The following is a 17,743-nucleotide window of genomic DNA, read 5'->3' on the forward strand; positions in this document are numbered from 1 at the left end:
CAGGATAATGAAAGGCAAATTTATAACCCCTTTCTCAACAATACTTCTTTAGCTGAATTAAATTCTCTACACCTCTTAATAATTTCTTGACTCAAATCAGCATAAAAAAGCACTCTATTGTCTTGGACTATCATTGGAAACTGATTTTGTTGAGCCTTTTGAATGGCAATCCACAATATCATTTCTCTATCCTGGTATCTCAAACACCGAATCAAAACTGCTCGTGGTGGTTGGCATGGAGAAAGCCTCTTCCTCAATGTACTGTGTGCCTGGTCCAATTCCAGACCATCTGGAAAAATTTCACTTCCCAACACGTCAGGGATCCACTTCTTGAAAATTTTCACCGGATCTGAACCTCAATATCTTCTGGAAGACCTACTATTTTTATATTATTCCTCTGACCTTGATTTTCCAAAGAAGCAATTTTCTTCAACAATTCTCTCTTCTGGATCCCCCAACCAACAAAAGAATCCTCCACTTTTTCCATTTTTTCTCTATTTCATTCCACTTGGTCTTTACACTCATGAAAAGCCTCTTCACTTTTAACCTGTGGTGATATGTAATTACACCACTAGATCACCAGGGGTCATCCTGGTGATATTGTATATAAAGCAGTCCAGAGCTACAGTCTAGCTTTCCAGGTTCATCTTGCAGAGAGACAAGACCTCTTAGTGTACATATTAGTTTATTAAAGCTGTCTTATACTCGCACTGCTGGTGTGGTTATTGTCAGTACAATTTAATAAACTAATATCATAGCTACTAGGATGGAAGCTGCTTCTGCTCCAACACGCATTTCCAATGACCTGGAGACTCTTCCTGAGGAATGGAATCCGGGGATGACCAGCACGCCTGTGCATCCGAGGACAGAGATGGCGAGAGTCCGCTGTACTGGAATCGTGGTGGAATGTGGGGAAGACCACAGAGTACAATAGGGCAGGTAAGAAATGGCCAAGAGCCTGGCCTGCCCGTGGGTTCACTGGTACAGGCACCACCAACCCTAAACCCCAGTCCGATCAGAAATGGGCCACTACAAGCACGGGTGTAAGGATCTCCACAAATCGTGCTCCCGATCGCCACGTATGTGCAGAATTCCCAACCACTCCAGAGCCAGGGAAAGCAGACACCACTACCGTCACTCCCCGAGCAGCAGTTTCCCTAGTACCACGGAGACCTGACGCTACTGCTGGGATCCCCCCTAAGTCCGCTGCAAACGTCCCAAAGCCAGTGACTCAGCCAATAGCCCCAAGCTGCCAGGTTACTCCTCCAGCAGAAACAACCCGCACAAAGGCTCTATTAACAGCTCCCAGTACCCCAGGGTCTGCCCTTGCTACACCTAGACCCAGAGACCATGTGAAGACCAGAAACAACCCCCGAGTGCCCCCACATTACCTAAGGGATTAGAGACTGCAGCTTAGCCATGTGCTGTGACCAGACAGGCTGGAGCTCGACCCCAGAAATCCCGGAGCTGGCACGCACTTTGGCCACTGGCAGAGATGCTTACTGAATTACGTGGAGGGTGCTGAGGCATCGGATATTAATGCTGCTGTTAGCACAGCTGGGAGACCACCCTTACTCCCTTATACAGGATGCCAGGTCCTACCAAGAGGCAATGAGCACTTACAGAGGCATTACAGTAAGGGGCATAGCGAACTCCACTCCCAATACAGGCTCATGACCAGGTCACAACAAGTAGGGGAGTCTGCCAGAGACTTTATACTCTCTCTGAAAGACCTGGTGAGAGGCTGCAACTTTAAAGCAGTATCAGCTCAGGAGTATGCGGAGGACCTTATTTGGGACAGAATTGTTGCAGGCATACGGTTCACTGAGACGAGACATCGATTGCTGGAGAAGGAAATGGTAGGGCTAGATGAGGCAGAGACTATTGCAGAAGCTTTAGAAAGCACCAAGAAAGAATTGGAGGAGTATTCACAGGACCCTTGGACTGGGACAAACGTAACACTGCTGGACTCTCTAGCCCCACGAAAAGAAAAGTATGGTGCCTCACAGGAATTCACAGCAGCAGCAGCACCTTGAGGGTCCCAAGTGCTTTTTCTGTGGACAAAGAAAGTACCCCAGAGCCCTCTGCCCTGCCAGAGAAAATGGCTGTTCCAACAGTGGAAAACATGGATATTATGCAAAAGTCTGCAGAAGCCCCAAGTCCACAGCCAAGGCCCATTCTCATGCTAATGAGAGGCAGGAAAACTCTTCTTTCTCCACAGACGAACAGAAGAAGAAGAATGCCATGTGCAGTCGGCCATCTTGGACAAATGCTACAGAGTAGAGGACACAGTCTTCAGGAGATGAATATGACACTGAGTACTATCAGATGGAAGGACACGAAGGACACGACAGACTTGCTTCCCTACGCATGAAGCAGGCGAGTCCACACAATTTATCTGATGCCACTGTGTGCATCAAAATTAATGATGTGAGGGTAAATTGCTTAATAGATAGTGGAAGCACTGAAAGTTTTATTGACCAGGGGTTAGTCAACCGCCTTGCCCTCCCCACACGCCTGAGTGAGCACCAGATCCTGTTAGCAGCCAGCAGCCTTGCGGCTGAGGTAAAACAGTTTTGCAGGATTACTCTAGAAATCCGGGGCACAAAATACGAAGGGTTCAAATTACTAGTACTCCCTCACCTCTGTGCCCCGGTACTATTGGGGTTAGATTTTCAATGCCAGTTAGAAAGCATTACAATAGGGAATAACAGGCCTCACCCCCCACTACGTCTTACGAAGAAACAACATTGCAGCCTGTCTGTCCTGAACATAGAACCCCCTCCACTGTTCACACACCTGACCCCAGAATACACACCAATAGCCACAAAGAGCAGGAGGTACAACCCGAGGAATAGAGCCTTCATTAGGACAGAGGTCCGCTGGCTACTACAGGAGGGCATCATAGAGCAGAGCACTAGCCCCTGGAGAGCCCAGGTGGTTGTAGTAAAGTCAGGAGAAAAACTGCGCATGGGAGTGCATTACAGCCTGACAATCAACAAATTTACACAACGAGATGCCTACCCGCTGCCAAGCATAGCAGACATTGTCAACAACATTGCGTAGTATAAGGTGTTCTCCACCATAGACCTGAAGGCAGCATACCACCAAATGGCCATTAGAAACAGTGATTGTATTTACCCGGCATTTGAGGCAGTCGGCAGGCTGTATCAATTTCTGCGACTCCCCTTCGGTGTCACCAATGGAGTGTCCCTGTTTTAGAGAGAAATGGACCGAATAGTAGATGAGTTCCAATTGAAAGCGGTGTTGCCCTACTTAGACAACGTGACAATCTGTGGCCACACTCAGGAGGATCATGATATGAATTTAAAACACTTCTTCCAGGCAGCCGAGGAAAGGAACCTAACATACAACAGGGACAGATGCGTCTTTAGCGCCAGGAAGTTGCCAATCCTGGGCTACATAGTGCAGAACAGGGAAATCAGCCCGAAGCCAGCTCGTATGCGCCCTCTCCTAAACCTCCCAGTGCCACACACGCTGAAAGCATTAAAAAGGTGTTTGGGACTGTTCGCTTACTACGCCCAATGGGTCCCCAACTACGCCGACAGGGCCTGCCCACTTATAAAAGCCTCAGTTTTCCCACTGTGCCCAGCAGCCACCAGAGCATTCAGGGACATTAGGGACCATATCGCTAAAGCTACCATACGGTCCATAGATGAGTCGATCCCGTTTCAAGTAGAAATGGATGCATCCGATGTGGCTCTGGCAGCCACCCTAAACCAAGACAGACAACCAGTGGCCTTTTTCTCACGAACCCCACAGGGATCAGAAGTAAGACACTCAGCAGTAGAGAAGTAGGCCCTAGCCATTGTGGAAGCAGTAAGGCAATGGCGACATTATCTGGCGCGCAAGCACTTCACCCTCGTCACGGACCAACGGTCTGTGGATTTTATGTTCGATAACCAGAACAGGGGGAGAATTACACTCTATACGTTCTTTGTTGTGTTCTGCCACTAACGTGACCCCACATGACCGTATCTTTTCTTTCACAAGGAAAGCCACGACGAGCACAATGCTGCCTAAATGGATGATGACACCGGGACCTGTTCTCCTCCGGAAGCACTGCAGACCCCACAAAGTGGACCCTCTGGTGGATCAAGTGGTTGAGGCACGCAAACCCTCCGTACGCCTTCGTCACATTCCCAGATGGAAGAGAAGACTCAGTGGCCGCCAGGGATCTCGCGCCAGCCGGATGTGTGAACAACGCGGAGGAAACACAGATGTCTACAGATCAACAAGGAACGCAGCAGCAGTCACTAGAACAGTCGTCTATCGAGTCACCCCAGAGGACTATATCACCCACCCCGGAAATCAGGACCCTGGGTACGCTCGCCCCACAAAATATGACCACCCTAGACTTGATGGCAGGACCTAATCCCATGCAAGAGGATCCCCAGCCCACATGGCCACATGACCAACTAGTACTTCCCACTCCCACACCTCCACCAAGAAAGGCCAAAAGGCAGACCGCACTCCCCAACCCTATACCACTTCCGAGGAGGTCCAGAAGGCAACGGAAGCCACGAAAAAGTTTGGACTTATGAACTTACAAAGAAGGGAAGGAGGACATGGGGGGTGGGGGGAGCAGGGGGAAATAATTTTTTAAGGTGTGATGAATATGGTGATATGTAATTACACCACTAGGTCACCAGGGGTCATCCCAGTGACCTTGTATATAAAGCAGTCCAGAGCTACAGGTTCATCTTGCAGAGAGACAAGACCTCTTAGTGTACATATTAATTTATTAAAGCTGTCTTATACCCGCACTGCTGGTGTAGTTATTGTCAGTACATAACCACATTCATATCATTCTTCACAGATGACATTTCTTCACAAATATTAGTCATTTTAACTTTCATTTCCATAAATCCTTGATTTAACTGTGTGGACATCTGTACTAACATATTTTCCATCTGATGGGCGATCCCTTCCAAAATAGTAAACACAGAATCAAACCCAGGTTCTATTACTCCCCCTTGGTGCCTACCTTCTTTAGCCACAGCCCCCAGGCTAAATTCCTCCTGTCTTGGCTCCAACAAGACAGGATTTTCTTTCTCTTCACCTGCACTTATTACTCGTCCAGCGCGACTGTGGGTCTTAATTCCCATCAATCGTGGGTCAAATTCGTCAGCCCGCTGCCGGACCGTCGAACACGCAGGTACTTCTTCCGATGCCACACTGCGCACCTTTAGGCCACCAGGCAATACAGGGGGCTCGCGCAGCAAATGTCACTCGGCCGACTCACCTGCGCGCACGGCTTCACCATAAACCCCATAATCATTATCTTCTTGCTCAGGTTTCATGAAAATGAATAGTTTTTTTTGGTGTCAGATTCCACTAATTAGAGTAAACTTTTAAATTCTAAATAACATTTATGTCTGCATAGCTAATCTACTGTTGTAATTACAATCCAAACTTTTGTTCTTCCCTTTCATTCAATTCTTACTTTCCCAAGGGCATATTTGAATATCCTGCAAGTAATGATATAACAAAACCTAGAGAGTGCGTTGTTTAGACTTCAGTTGAAACTGACATTTTCTAGTCAAAGTGCAAATTTTTATTTAAGTCACAAAGAAGGCTTTGCCATTTGATTTTTAAAAAATCAGTGCTTTTTGTATCTGTTTAGAAGATAAATGTTTCTGTGAATCAGTGGATGTAAACCATTTCTCTTCAGATGCATCTCATTTGTTGAACTAATAGATGTAGTCAAGCACATTTTGCCACATTTTATCTGCATACAGAATCTTCTGGACATCTGAATCGGCCCTACACCTGCTTACTGCTGGATAATGACTGTACCACTTTGCTGGATCCCTACCTGACCTGAACTTTCCGAAGGATCCAGAAAACATCGTAGAGAAACCTTAACTCCTCATGCATATTATTTGTTAGACCATATATTTAAAATGGAAGTCCCCGTCACTTGTTTCGAAATTGGAATGTACAGCACCACGGGCAGAGTATTAGGTGAACATTCAGCTTTCTCTAGAATTAACAGTAAAAACCTGACACAAATTAAATATTCAGAACATTAAAGCTTAAATTGTGGATTTTGCCCAGATTTCCTTGTTTGATGTTATCTTATGCTATATTTTTCTTTTTTATGGTGAGAAAAGGAAAGATGAGTATTTCTGTTTTTACTTTTGGAAGCTGTAGAACAGAATGAAAAGAAGGATAGCAAGCAGGTTTATTTATAAGTGAAGGACACTGCTGGCATCTTCTATTCATCCCACACCTGTAAATAGTCATTTATTTATCCTTTTATATTTATTATTCCTTTTCCTGACTTGGTATATGTGGTAATTTAAATTATACAATTGGCTTTGGGGTATCTTTATGTAGCTGCTTAGATGCAACAAGTAAGGATTTTAATGTATCTGAAAATTATAGTGATCTATATGACAATAAATTCCCTTCTCATCATTTTAACCCATATGAAATGGCAGGCACAATGACAGGGAAGAAGTGATGGGGCAGTACTTGGTTCAGCATTCTGACAGTAGACCAGGAGGATGGATACCTTTCCTTTCTTGAAGCCTTGAAATTTTAGTTTTCAGACACATCTCCAAATGATCTTAAGGGATTCTGTGAAAGTCTGATACATCTGAAATATTGTGCGCGCATGAGATAGAAAACATACAGTTCCGCAGTTCACCAGTTTCCTGGGGTGTTGGGTTTGTCGTACAAAAAGAGATCTATCAGGCAGTCTGTGGTCTGTTGCATTTAGAAAAAATAAAAAGGGATCTCATTAAAACATAGAAAATTCTATGGAACTTGACAGGGTTGATGTCAAGTCAATAATTCCCCTGCCCAAAGGCTCTTGAACCTGGTATTTAAGTCTGGAGATCCAGATCACTACAGCAGGAGCAATTATGACCTACAGAAAGCCATGTCCCAGATGAAGTGGAGTTTCCAGATGAAAACGTAAACCATGAAGGATACCCGACATGTGATAGGGCCTAAATGACATAACCTGCTATAAACCAAATCCAGTGCAGTAGGAGATGGCAAGGTTTCACTCCCTGATGAACTCAATGACTTCTATCCCCGATTTGACAACAAGAACAAGAAAGAACCACCACTGCAAACTGCCATGTCCCCTGATGATCCTCTCCTGTCCATATCCATGAGCTGCCTTCAGGAGAGTGAATCCGAGGAAAGCATCTGGTCCAGATGGAGTGCTGGGCAGAGCATTAACAATCTGTGCTGACCAACATATAAACGTATTCATGGATATCTTCAACATCTCACTCTGGCAGGTTATGGTACCCACCTGTTTCAAACTGGAGTCAATCATACTGGTGCCAAGCAAGCGAAGTAACCTGCCTTAATGACTATCGGCCAGTGGCACTCACATCAACAGTAATCAGCAAACTCCAAGACCTGGGCTTCAACACCTCTCTGTGTAATTGGATCCAGGATTTCCTCACCTCCAGACCACAATCAATGAGGACTGATAAGAACATCTTCTCCAGGATCTCTATCAGTGCTGGAGCACTACAGGGCCACATTCTTAGTCCCCTGCTCTACTCAGTTTACACCTATGACTGTGTGGCTCAGTACGACAGCAACCCCATTGACAAATTCACTGACAATACCATGGAAGTGGGTTGTATAAAAAAGGGCATTGAGTCAGCATACAAATTGGAGATTGAAAACTTGGCCAAATAATGCACCAACAACAATCTTGCACTCTATGTTACCAAAACTGAGGAGCTGATTGTTGACTTCAAGAAGAGAAAATCAGATGTATATGATGCAGTGATCATTGGAGAATCAGAGGTGGGGAGGGTGAGCAAATTTATGTTCTTGGGAGTCAGTCTCTCGGATGATTTTTCCTGGACCCAACACACTAATGGCATCGTGAAGAAAGCATAGCAGCGCCACTATTTCCTCAGGAGTTTGCAGAGGTTTGGTATGACATTGAAAACCCTGGCAAATTTCTACAGCTGTGTGTGAAAAGTGTGCTGACCATTTGCATCGCATTCTGGTGTGGGAACGCAAATACCCCTCAGTGTAAAGCTCTGACAAAGCCCAGGACAACACAGGAAAAATCCTCTTCACTATTGAGAACATATACAAGGAACGCTGCCTTTGGAGAGCAGGAGTGATCATCAAGGATCCACACCATGCAGCGCATACTCTGTTCTCACTGCTACCGTCAGGAAAGAGGTAGAGGTGCCACAAGACTCACACCACCAAGTTCAGGAACAGCTGCTACCCCTCCACCATAAAACTCCTCAATAACAAAGTCAATCAGTGGTTCATTGAAAGGCTCTTACTTGTGCACATTATTGATTATTTAAATTCTCTCTGTTTCTCACAGTCAGTTTGTTTACATATGTTCGTTATGTGCATTTTCTTTGCGCAAGCAATAAGTGGTAATTCTGCCTGGCCTGCAGGAAAAGGAATCTCAGGGTTGTATGTGATGTCATGTATGTACTCTGACAATAAATATGAAATTGGAAATCTGAATCTGAAATCTGCAGAGACCCAATCTTTGAATCTGTTCAAGACAGAGATGAACAGATTCATCTATAATAATGTGTTATGAGCCCAAAACCCAGCAGCAATAGAAATTCACCAAGACAAATGGTAACTTAAATAAAAGTTACTTTTAATTGTCTTTAAACATGAAAAGAGAATCAAACTTTAACTTATTACTATTAACTTAACCCCCTTCTAATTCTAAATGCATGTGTATGCAATGTGTGTACAAGTTCAGAAATGTTCTTTGATTCGCAGTCCAATCTCACTTTTCACTCTTCCAAGTTCACTGGTTGCAGGCAATTCTTATATTGTGCACAGAATTTAACATTTATGAAGTTCACCAGGCTTTGGTGCTTGAAATGCTTACCGCTCAGGAAGGTTCTTGTTGGTTTTCAGAGAGAGATTTGTTAGTCATTGGACACCCACAACTGATTCCTTTCGATCAGCTACTTCAGTGTCAGGGTTTTCCAGATGATAACTTCTTTCTTTCAAATCATCACAGCGTTCCTTTTTGTTTCCCTTATTTCATGTGAAACATTAGACAGCCAGTCCTCTCCTCCTGTATGGACCACAAGGGCTTTGACCAGCCTGAACTAAGAACTCACTACCCATCTTCAAAATGGGGTTTTTCGACAAGCTTGCCAGCTTGTCCTGTTCCAGTCCCAGCTGCTGCTGCTGAACTGTAGAACTGAATTCTCTCTCCCTCTCTCTCTCTCTCTCTCAGAGAAAACCACATGACCCTCTTAGAACAGCCAACTGCACTCAGACAGATGGCGGCTCTGGACCTAATCTGAGTTCATTCATCTGATGCTTTCCAAAACAATAATCATTACTCCACAGCACGTTCAATTAACACCTACTTGTGAAGTCCTTATAGCCATTGTTATGGAGTCCAGAGGACCCCAAAAACCAGCAGCAATAGATATGCACCACAACACAAAGGGTTACTTAAACAAAAGTTGTTTTTAATTATATTTGAACAAGAAAACAGAATTAAACTTTAACTTATTACTTAACCTACTTACTTAACCTACCTAACCTATTCAATCCACTCTCTAACTAAGCGCAAGTGTGTGTAATGTACGTTTAAGATTAGAAAAGTTCTTTGGATCTCAGTTCAATCTCACTGGTTGCAGGCAATTCTTGTACTGTGATTCCTTTTGTTCCAGGACATCCACACCTGATTCCTTTCCAATCAGTCTTGCTGATAAAACTTACCCCTTCAGGGTTCTCCAGATGATCCGCTTTCTTTCAGGTCACCTCAGACAGCTAGACTTCTACTTTGACCAGATTGCCTTCCAAAAGTTTGCCATCTTTGTCCTTCTGGGACTGATTTCTGTGTCTCTCCTCTCTGTTTCATTCCCTCCCTCTCTGAGAGCAAAACTATTCTGTCCCTGTCTGCAAAAATCACATGCTCTCCCAGGCAAGCTGCTGCCTTTACTACTTTGTTGTATTTTTGCAAAAAGCACGGTGCAAAAGTCCTGCAAATATTCTGTGTTTTAAAATGTGTGTGTGCACAAGCTGCCCTAGCAATTCCTCCCAAACCACCTCAGAGTACTCTGTCACAGCTTTCTTCAAAGTTTGTGCAAAGGCCCTCGAAGCCTGGAATGTCTTGTTTCAGCAGAGCTCTGGCATTTTCAATGAGATCTGTTTTGAAGTGTTTGTATGTGACCTACACTTAAAAAAAAGCCTGCCACAATTTATCTCCGTTTAAAACAGATATAAAATATAGCATAATCCATCTGAAAGGGAATCGATGAATCTGTGGATAGTACAGAATAGTGGTTTGGAGGTAACAGAGCATTGCCAGAGCATGATGAAGGCACTGAATGACCTATTACTTTTTCTGTTCCTTTCATTTTTATGATATTAGCAGCTTGACAATTTCCAGTGCATGATGCATCAAAAAATCATGGATATTTATTTTTTCTTTTTTTAATATTTTATTTAAGATCAACAGATATATAACAAATGTAAAAAAAAACCATATATCACATTGTTACAGTTGTTGATTTATATGAAAAAAGAAGAAAAAAGAAAAAAATATAAAAAGAATCCCATCTAAACCCTAACTTAACCCTCCACCCAACCCCCCAAACCCCTCTACCCCCCACTAAAAAACTATAATGAACTACAAAAAAAACCTAACTTGCTAAAATACATAATGAATTTGAATTGGATTGCCTTAGGAAACGCTCAAAGATCCCCAAAAAAAATTTCTCAAGAAAACATTATTTATTTGATATTTTTTTAATGTGGCTTACATGTTTAAAGCAAGGAGCCTTTCAACTGTTTACTTGCTAAATCCCAAACATTTAATTGATAAAGCTCCACTTCATCAGACCTTCACCTAAGCTCTGGTGGTCAGTAACCAGCAGCAAGGGAAAGACAAATGCCCAAAGTTTGTCGTCATTACTTGCTGATGAATTATATGAGGGAAATGCACAAATTGCATTTGCCAAACATGCAAGGTAGCTACTATCAAGTTGGCCAACAATTTCTGCTGTGTTAGCACAATTTTTGTGAATGTCTATCCTGGGACCTGCTAAAATGCATTAGCATCAGGAAAGAAAATCATGAAAATTATTGAAATAAACTGTAAAACATCATGTGTTCAATATATCAAAATGTGCGCGCTATTATTCTGAATGTCCAGAAACTTTTTTGATGCTGTTTCCAAATTTTTCTGAAAGAGCACTTGTCACCTGGTGTCGTAATAGCATCAGGTGCATAGAGGACTGTTGCAACGAGGGGCAGCTAATGTCATTTGAGCAACTTAGGAATAAGTATGATTTATCAAATAAGACGTTTCACTGATACCTTCAGATAAGATCTTTTCTACAGAACAAATTAGGTCCAACTATGGCCTTACTATCTTGCAGCGACATTGAGACCATGATTCGAAGAGGGAGCATGCGGAAGTTCATTTTGGCGATGTATTTCTTGCTCCAAATGGAAGGCCCGAAGCCAGGCCTTGATAAGTTGAGGCAGAGGTGGGAGTCGGTCTTAGGAATAATAATTGATGAATGGTGCTGATCCGACCTATGTCAGATCAGCATGACTGCAGTCATCAGTGTGAGGTATAGGCTGCTGCAATACAATATTTTGCACTAGCTGTACCTGACACCATAAAAACTGAACAGATCTAAATCAAAACTACTAGACCAATGTTTTAGATGTGGCATTGTGACTGGAACTTTTGTACATCAACCTGGACATGTGCCAAGTTGAAACCTTTTTGGATGGGATTGAACCAAGCCCTGGAAAAAAAATTATAGGCCAAGAATTCCCACAGGACCAAGAGCTGTACTTGTTTGGAAACATAATGGATGTAAGACTTACAAGGAAGCTATCCAAATTTAAAATTCAATTTGTCATGATTGTGTTGGCAGTAGCCAGGAAGTGCATAGCAGTTGCCTGGATGTCCAACTCCTACATGAGCATTGAACGATGCAACACAGAAATGCAGAGCTGGGTTCCTTTGGAAAAAATTACCTACAACCTAAGGAAAAAATATGGTACTTTCTTGAAGGTTTGGCACTCCTATTTGAACTACATGGGGTGCAGTTGTAATGTGGACCGCTGAGCCTTGATGCTTTGCCCTACCCTCCCAATCCTCCATTGGTGAGGGAGTTGAGGACGTCCATCCTATTCTGGCCAGGGAAAGCTACAGAAAAAGGAAGGCAGATTGTGTTGACTGGTTGGCTGCTGTGACATAACAAACCCATAAATCCACAAATATGTCTCATATCTTTGTTGTGAGTGTCTTGGTCTTTGTCTGTAAGTATAATTAGTTTGGTGTTAAATGTTGAATGTCAGGGAGGAATGGGGGGAAGGGGAGAAGACTGTAAGGAATTAACAAACACGAAATGGAATTAATGTGGATATCGTTGATAATGATATTGATGATGCTGACAATCGTTGGAGTTTATTTGGAAAAACTATAAATAAAATATTCAAAAAAATAAGTAAGCGATCTGATATTATGACCTCTCATGACACCCAAACTGGATGCCAAGAGATGACCATGCAACTGGAATACATTTCAATTATTTGTCATCTTACACTTTCCAAAAATGTCGGTCTTCTGTGTTTTAAAATGTGTGTGTGTGCAAGCAAAAATGTCGGTCTTCAAAGAGTGTTTGTGGTAAATCACATCTTTGTTTATCTGTCCTCCTGGAGGATAAGCATCTAGGCTTAGCAGTCGAATTTGTTTTCCAGGATGGTGGAAGAACTCAGTGAGTCTGTCAGCATGCATGGGTAGATGGATGGGACCTTCTATCAAGGTTTCCAAAATGCTTGGTAAAAGCAAACAGGCCATCACCAATGATTAAAAATCATCACTTTGGCATCCATCTATGGGTCATTGATGTGATTATATAGTATTAGTTGATCCAGTCTCAGAGAGGGGAGAGAGGCCTGGGGGCCACTCCCAGCAGGAGGGGAGAGTGGCCTGATATACAGAACCAGAGAGGATGGGGGAGGGGCACTATGGACAACCCCAGAGAGAGAGAGAGAGAGAGAGGGTGAGGCCTGGGGGCTTAGTTCCAGAGGGAAAGGACCACGCTATCATGACAACGGCATTAACGTCAGGAATCATGTACATTCCTAGCATTCATGGGGGAGTGATGATCTCTTGTGAGGAAGTTCCCATTCCCTGCTCAGGGAACCATGTAAGTAGCCCTTCATCTCATATTACAGCACCTCGAATTCTTCTTCACCAAACAGAAAGGTTTTCTAATGTTTTTCGTTCAAATTTTTCAAGATTCATTTTTCCTCCCAAACAAATTAAGGGCATTTGTGGAAGCATTAATTTGTTGTCTGTAACATTTTGTGTATCTGGGTATTTTTATCCTGATGTTAAACTTTAAATCCTCCAACAGCCCAGGGAAAGGAATACGTTTCCATTCCATACTCATTGTAGTAACCTACAGGGGAAATATATTTGAACGGAAAGGTAAGGGAATAATTTGAACAGGAGGATGAAGATGAAAGCCAAGTCTGGATGATTGTTTCAATGCACATATCAGGTGGCTAACCTTTGATTTCCTCACTAGAAAAATAAAGTTAACGCGGACAAATAGTAATTTCTAAAGAAGTCACTGAAAAGTTTATTGTAAATTAGCTTTTGGCATGCATGTTTTAAAAATTCAAATAGAAAAGATGAAGAACATTATACAAATAATGAGAAGTTAGCATACATACAATGAACACTTCATAAATGCCATAGTCAACATAAGCAAGTGGAGAAAGACTCCAATTTTAATTTCAATAGATTTTGTTGAGGCAATATTTATGAAAGCATGCAGGAAAGAAATCCCATCCGAGATACCATGATAACTATACAAATAATAGGATAAAAATGACAGGATATTTTAAAAAATTGGCCTTTCTGTAATCAGTCTCATGATAAACATCAATTTTTTAAACAAAGTTGTGAGATACTTATGATTTTAGTTTTCTGATGAGTTAAAATCAATTCTCTCTCTCTCTCTCTCTCGTGAAAATAAGCCTGTTATTCTCAATCAACTTCAGAGAATGCAGTGTATAAGATACCAAACTAGAGTAATTTGACAAGACCTACCAAAACAAAACTAAAGCAACTATTCCAAGCTTTTCAGAAAGCTGCAGGAAGTGACCAAACAGTTTTCCTATTGATCCAACCAGCAAGATCCCACTTCGCGTGACGTTATGGGTGTGAAGGACGGCCGTCTTCAGGTCTCAATCAGACAACTGGCTTCCTCTGTATGAAGAAGGGAAAAAAATAATCAGTGAAAATAAATGGGTTAGCACAATGTATATACTCTCTGCGATCATCTCTCTGAGCTTTTAAAGAACTGGCTGTAAAAGAAAGAGTAATCTCTTGTCTGAAATTTTGTTAAAATAATATTATAATCAGAGGTCAATCTACAGGACCATAAGAGTGGCAGAAAGAATCATTGCAGACTCCCCTCCACAACCCTGCCCCTCCTCCCCCACCAACCCCACTATTGACGATCTGCTGGGATCGTTGCTTGGAAATGGCTCACAAATTAGTTAATTACTCCTACCACCCCACACACAGTATCTTCCAGTTACTCCTGTTCGGAAAGAGATACAGAAGTACCAGAGCCAGAACCACCAGGCTGAGAAACAGCTTCTTCCCACGGGCAGTGAGACTGCAGAATGACTGATGAGCTGCTCATTCTTTTCATCCTGACATTTTTCTTTCCTCCAGCCACCTATTTTCAACCAATGGAACGTAATCTTCAATTCTATAAGGAAAACTGAGTTGCATTGCTTCAAAGGCTTTTGCAAGTCTAAGTGTGCTGCATCAATCATTTCTCCTCTCACTTGTAATGATCGAAGATTGGCAGTCTGCCATTACAGAACAACATTAAATTCATTCTTACCAACTTTCACTTTTTGTAGCGCATTCTTCATTTGTCTTCAATAGTCAATCCAAGCAATTATTGATGAATTTGCCAGGAAATCCACCTGAACGTTCATATGAGTTTCACACTGTATGATTGTCATTTTAATCTCATCAGCATTTGCACAGGACAGTGCAAATCTGGAGGGATTTAAAGGTATAATAATATTTCCACCGATCTTAGTGTTCAGCAATTATCAGTTGTTGGCAAGTTAGTGTTAGCTCCTTAAAATCAAAATGATTACTGCAGCCCAGGCTCATAGGGGTCTGAGTTCCTCCTCAGATGCTTCCTGACCTATTGAATATTTACTGCCAATCCATTTCTTTCAGTTGTGCACAATCTGGATCATTTTGCATACGATCTTGGTTGTGGCATTTGGCCTTTTGTTTTGTTCTCTGATTATCGTGGCCTTCAACAAATTGTCACTGATATCTGATCCATGATTATAGTGTTACCTTGTAACATCATTAAGATGCACCTTTATAGGTTGTTTCACATTAAATGTAACATTTTAAATTTAGACGTACAGCATGATAACTTGAAGACCACTAGCACATGCTGCCCAATTACACCCAATTAGCCTGCAGGTCCTGTACGTTTCGAAGGGTGGGAGGAAACAGGAGCATCCAGAAGAAATCCATGCAGACAAGGGGAGAACCTACAAACTCCATACAGACATGGCCAGATTTGAAACCAGGTTGCTGGTGCTGTAACCATATAACCACTTACAGCACAGAACAGGCCAGTTCGGCCCTACTAGTCCATGCTGTAACAAATCCCCATCCTCCTAGTCCCACTGACCAGCACCCGGTCCATACCCCTCTAGTCCCCTCCTATCCATGTAACGATCCAGTCTTTCCTTAAATGTAACCAATGATCCCGCCTCAACCACGTCTGCCGGAAGCTCATTCCACATCCCTACCACCCTTTGCGTAAAGAAATTTCCCCTCATGTTCCCCTTATAATTCTCCCCCTTCAATCTTAAACCATGCCCTCTAGTTTGAATCTCCCCCACTCTTAATTGAAAAAAGCCTATCCACGTTTACTCTGTCTGTCCCTTTTAAAATCTTAAACACCTCTATCAAGTCCCCCCTCAATCTTCTATGCTCCAGAGAAAAAAGCCCCAGTCTGCACAACCTTTCCCTGTAACTCAAACCTTGAAATCCTGTCAACCTTAACTGATATGCTAACCCCACCGCCCCATTGTGTCACATGTATTGAGTTTTCCTCATTGATCAGAAGAAAGCTAAAAGCTATATTTCTCTTTCAGGGACGACAGATTGAATTCATGAAGCTAGGGTCTAATGCCCTGAATACGCCTGACATTGTCTGCTCTCGGAAGCTAAGTAGGCTCAGGCCTGGTCAGGACTTGGAGGGGAGACACTAGGTGCTATAGGTTTCTATGAGGGACGCTGGACAAAGTGGAAACTCTCTGTCTGTCTTATGGTAGAAAACAGTTAAAGAATTTCATGTATGTTACATTCTAAATGTAGTATCACGTGACAATAATGGAATCTTTACCTTTTTGTTTGTGTGAGACTGTCTGAATGAGACACAGGTCTCCACCAGTGGATTTCAAGCTGCATGATGACCAGTCTGATAGTTTTCTGGATCCGTCACTTATTTTTCAATTTTGTGTTCGATAAGTCTGTGTTGGGGACTCATTTCAGGTTTATCAGCCTAGTGCTGGTGTTTTCAGAACAATGAACATAAATCAGTATAGCATAGGAACCGGCCCTATGGCCTCCTGCGCTGAACATGGTTTTAATAGGAATCACCAGCTAAAGCCATTGCAGGCTGGTTCCTTATGCAGCACAACTGCAAATAAGCATCAGATCAGGTGTCCCGCTGAAATGGCTTCCTTTAGATTAACCAAGTGGAAAGAGAAAAATTGTCCATTCCACAAAGCACTCTGACCTTATTCGAAATTTCGAGGTCAGGAGAATCTGCATACTCCTGGAGATCAAATAGAAAATGTCATTAATGAATGGTTAAATTAAAGCAAAGGGCAGCTTGTACACACCTTGTGCTCTTCAAGACATAAAGATATCCCAAAGCATTTTAATAAATGTAGTGGTCCTGAAAAGAAAGCAGCAAATTAACTCATGTTCCATAGATATATGCTGTCACTTTGAATCCCAATAAAGTATCTTAACATGTTACTTTTCCATAGTATCTTCCTGTTTAAAAATATTGGATCTGATTGAGTGAAGATGTCGTAACCTGAGGCTGAACTTCGGACAGGAAAGAGAGGATCAAAAAACCACTCAAAAAAATAAACTTCCTGGGAACTCTGAACAAGTATGAAGTTCTTCTCTTGATGGCAGCGTTATTATTATTGATTTGTGGCTTCTCTTGTGATGATAAATATCAGAAGGCAAACTAAATTAACTTGTGTTAAGTGAAACTGAAGATTAAAATACAAACACTTTCCGTTCAATGTCATAGATATGTTAGATGTTCCTATCAAACACATCTAAGGCTAATACTCTGTTGATTAACTTTTCTATAAGAGCGTGAAAGAATGTCAGTGTATGAAAGTATTTGAAATGCTTAAGGAGAGCCATAGACAGAGATCATAATGTTCTCTATGGAATAATTCAGTTTCAGTCCTGCTGGGATCAGAGACGGTCATTTCTGGAATAGAATTGGTGAGTGTTGAGTGATGCAGTTTGCAACATCCTGGCAATCTTACCCTGTTACTGTACTTCTGGAGCTCCAGTTGGATAAACTTTGGATAATAACTGCAAATACGTTGAACAGGTAATTTTTTGTTAATGATGCACATGTATTGTATACAGAAGAAGCCAAAACAGAGA

This window comes from Narcine bancroftii, chromosome 3 (genome assembly GCF_036971445.1).
Source record: "Narcine bancroftii isolate sNarBan1 chromosome 3, sNarBan1.hap1, whole genome shotgun sequence".
NCBI classification, from domain to species: Eukaryota; Metazoa; Chordata; class Chondrichthyes; order Torpediniformes; family Narcinidae; genus Narcine; species Narcine bancroftii.